This window comes from Amblyomma americanum, chromosome 7 (genome assembly GCF_052857255.1).
Source record: "Amblyomma americanum isolate KBUSLIRL-KWMA chromosome 7, ASM5285725v1, whole genome shotgun sequence".
NCBI lineage: Eukaryota > Metazoa > Arthropoda > Arachnida > Ixodida > Ixodidae > Amblyomma > Amblyomma americanum.
Window position 1 is genome coordinate 27,040,306 of NC_135503.1, and position 4,631 is coordinate 27,044,936.

Sequence of the window (4,631 nt, forward strand, 5' to 3'; positions counted from 1 at the left end):
CGAGAATGACAGTGTGCTGTCCCTAAAATACATATTGCAGTATCCTAGTAGGGTGAAATTTACGTACACTGCACAAATTTAAAGTGTAAATCTCGGTTGGGAAGCTATTCATAAGTAGTTCGTATTTCCGTTAAGAAGCTCAAATTTAGGAGTTTTCTCGTAATAATCAATAACAGGAAGCAAGAAAAGGAAAAAAGAGAAAAAGAGAAACCCTTACTTGGTTGCCGAGAGAGGAAATAGGCATGACATGTATTGTACCTGAGTGATTGTATGACAGAACAGCGCTAAAATGCCTAAGAACAGTCTTCCTCTCTGTACATTTCTCTGATTGTGATGCGCAGATCATCATCTGTCTCCCATAGCTCGTCGAACGGCTGTATTAAGTTCACAACAGTTTCCTTTATAAATCGAGAAATATCAGTAATTAACAACCCACGTTGGCGGCTCGGCGTCCGCCTTGTGAGCCCTTCTCAGCACTGAATACCTGCCGCAGCGGCCATATTCCAAAAGGTGGTGAAATGCGGGTACGCGTGAATGGTGTGCGATGGCAGCACACGTTAGAGACTTCAGCGGCCGAAGTTACTCCGGAGGCCTCCTATGCGCCTTCTTTCATAGCCAAGGTGCATCTTCGGGGTTTTAAACCAAACATGCGAAACAAATTAGCGGTGGTTTAGCTCTGATTAAACCTGCAGTGACGCGATAGCTACAGCTTGCCGAGTGGAACTTGGTCACGTGACCAACCACGTGACGAACCACGTGATCAGCCACGGCGCCGCACCGCCGACAGCTGCTCCGCACCCACGTGACCAGCCACGTGACAGCGTGGTGGCACAGCCACGGGATGGTGGTGTAACCACACGGTTGCAACGCAGCCACAGGGTGGTAGCGCAGCCACGCTGAAGGCTCGAAATGCTACCGTAATGTAGCTGTCGCTACAAAAACTGTGCCATCCATATTTACATTACCTGCTCTAAATGTCCACGTGCGAGGGCCAATGACTCACGTTGAAGTGCCACTCTGGCAAAGAACCAATGACGCACGTTTAAACGCCGATCTGACGATAGTCTTCCGTATGTGGAGTGTGGCTGGCGGTATAGTGACGTACTGTTTCTATTTAGAACTTGTCTAAAGCGGACGCTACGGTGAGGCCGTTGCCGGCCGTGGAATGCAACGCGTCCTGCCAGAAGCCATGCAACAGCCCTAAAGCTCAACCTGTTCCATTCAATTTTAATATGCCTGGCGAGTGTCACACGAAGCAGAAAGCCTACGCAGTGTTCGAATATCTCTCCTGCGACCGTGTTGCGCATTGAGCCCTATTAGCCGTTTTATGTTGGAAACACGTTTTTTGCGCTTCGCAATAAATGTGCCCGTGCCACTCATTTGTGTATGGCACGATCAGAAGCTTTGAAATGGTCACGGAATTCAAGTATTGAAGTGTATGCGGAGGAGATTCTTTTAGAGGAGATTCGAAAGTCGTACACTTTTATAACAATAACGACGCACGGACGCACTGAGCAAACAAAAAACACGCAAACAAATAGCCTATCTGAAGTGAACGAGAGCGAATGCTGTTCGGATATTCATTCGTATGCTGCTCTTTCATTCTCAACTATGTATCGACTTTACGCAACAAAAAGGTACGCAGACATGTCGGCTCACTGATGAAACATAGGGAGACATAAAAGAGTGCGCGTATTATTCGTTTGGCCCCACGCACGGCGCACACAACCAGAAGCAGGCCGACAGACACGTTTATCAGCGCACGGTTATGGAACGGAGAGCTCTTAATGACGGGGGCTTAACGCGTTGTCAGAGAAATACTGCCACACTTCTGTAACGTGCATTTCCGCCCACGTCAACATTTTTCTTCTCACAACGGCTGTTGCGTACATATGACGTACGATGAAAACAACACTTAAGTCGCCGAGCAGTCACAGTTTCGGTCGAGCACTTGCTCGTGGCTTTTGGACACTTCAATGGTGTGCATTCGTGCACATTTATTTCCGGAGTGAAATAAATTACAGAAACGGTAATTCATGTGCCTGAGTGGCTCAACGCTTTACTGGAGTAGACTTGCGCGCCGTACCGTCAGCTGTTTATTGCGGGTGCTGTGGTAGGCTACACTGTATCCCAGTGGAAAAAGAAAATACTAAGAAACGACAGTACGGTATAAAAGTGACCTCTACTGGAGCCGGCAGGGGACGAAAATTCCATGAATCAGGGCGTGAAAAGATTGAACCTTTAGCCAAGCACAGCAGCGACTATGTAGGTAGATCTTTAAACTCGAAGCGAGAGCAAGTGGAAATGCAAGGCGTACTTGGACAACTCACTCAATTTTTTTTCCGTAAATTGATCACTCCTTATCGAACAACAGTCAAAATTAGAAACAGTTCATTAATAATTATGAATCAACATGCATACACATAGACTTTCTTTTGCTTTTGTATAACTTTTTGTGCATTTCCCCTATTTTTGTTACATGACGCATAGTCGCTTTTTACTTTTATTCCTTTTTGTGAATTGCGATATCGTATCTTAACTCACCTGTTTTTTTTGTGTTCTGCTGTACTTTACCATGTTTTTGATTTCTAACCTATTTTGCACAAACATCTGTATTTAACCCCCCTTACACAATGCCTCTCCGGAGGCCTGTAAGGTATCTGTAAATAAATAAATATAGTGAATACAGGAAGAGGTCCCAAAGGCAATGGACGCGCACGGGACCATGTGTTATATAAAGATATCAGAAATCTAAAGCGGAAACACCGGAAGAAAAAACTACTGTTACACAAATACATTCTAAAAATAGATGAAAGTACAAGACTAAGCATAGAATAAACGAAACACGGTTTTGATAAGTGTAATAACAATATGAAAATGGAAGAATAAGTTTACAATAAAAATACACAATTATCAACATTACAAGCGAATTCTCCGTAAAAGGTATTTAGAATGGCAGAAGAAATAGACGAAAATTACGTTTGAAAGCATGAATGCTAGAAAATTGCTTCACAGTGATCCGCTAAGATGTGGCAGAAAAAATTAGCAGTGAATTACCATAATGAGCTTCAGGCTTTGCTTGCAAGCAATTGGTGTGGACGGAGAAACGAGTAAAACCGCGGTATAGAAACTGGTGCTGCAGGCTTCGATAAACTTGGTGCTGGGATAGTTGGCGATTCATACTTGGAACGAAGACAGCCCCCCCCCCCCCCCGAAAAAAAAAAAACTATTACAGAAGAGAAGTCGTCTTCTTTTCTGTGGTAGTTTTTTTTTTTTTTGCGCGGTCTTCCAAGTGTGGTTACCTCTGATTATCGGAGTGGGAAGTGTTCGTTTTGCAAACTTATAGATGAACGTGCTAATATAATATTGCACCAATGGCTATTCAGGAACGGCACAGCATGGCATAAAAGGTTGCTTAACTAATAATACGGATGGCTTGCTACGTATGTACTGCAGAGGTGATAAATGAGCTACTTTTACTGTCTTTTTCGAAAGTATACATACGGGTCACCGAGAGCTAGAGGAACCGGGGCGACATGGATAAAATGTAAAGCAGAGAACATAAAGAGAGTGATTCATGAGACGAATAAAATTATTGAAAAGGAGATCCCAGCCTCTTGATCTACTTTATTCCTGCTTATTTCATACGGCATTTGGTCCGAAAAAGAAGAAGAAGCAAGCCTCCTTTCAAGGACTTTCAAGGAGACGCGCGGGCTCTTTCCCAGGCGGCTTATTGTCACATCCAGAGGGTTTCCCACTCACGTTCACAACGGTACTTCCTGAACCCCCCCCCCTCCCCCCCCCCCCCTCCTCCCTCACCGAAGAGCTCAACGAAGCCAACCTGTGGGGCGAAAGAATCCTTACGAGTTCTTCCGCTTTCGGCGGCGTAAGGGCAAAGCAAGAAAGCGCGCTGCTGAGACGGCACATTAGCGCTCTATGACTTCGTCGGACCGCTGAAGTTCCGCTGGCGGCAAGCGAAGGTCCACGCTGTTTGCAAGATTTCAACGGAACAGAGCGAATGTGAGCTTCCGCGTTGCTGCAGGCATTCCGCGAGTGTTGCAGCGATCGTCACTGGGCCGTTTTTCGCTCAAGGCTGGTGATTCTTCTGCTGACCGCACGCAGCACTGCGGGGCGCACGTCAAGCACACAGATTGTGTAGCTAAGGCTCATATTAGCGGGTGCAATACTTGCCAAGCACTTTTAATGGGATAGTATTATAAACCAGATGGCGCAAAAATGCGTCTTTGATCATAAAATCTGCTAATTGGCTGGAATCAATACAGCGTCCGTCACAGCCTATTTGTGGCATTGGTCGCAATTATGCTCTATCCCGTACCGATATGCTCGCGTGATCGATTCGGTCTTCGACAGCTGACTAGTTCCCTTCCCTTTACCTTTATTTTGCTTCGTACAGTCAGGACTAGAACAACGAGGACTCATTTTTATATGTCTTATAATTGGTATAATACCGAGTGATTTTTAATTCTTTCATTTGAGGAAGGGGCGTAGGAGGAGCTAGTGACTTGCGACTCTTTGTTGTGTGTGTTTGTTTTGGTTATGCAGTTTAACGTCTCAAAGGTACACAGGCTATGTGGGACGCCGTAGTGAAGGGCTCCGGAATTTTAGACCAC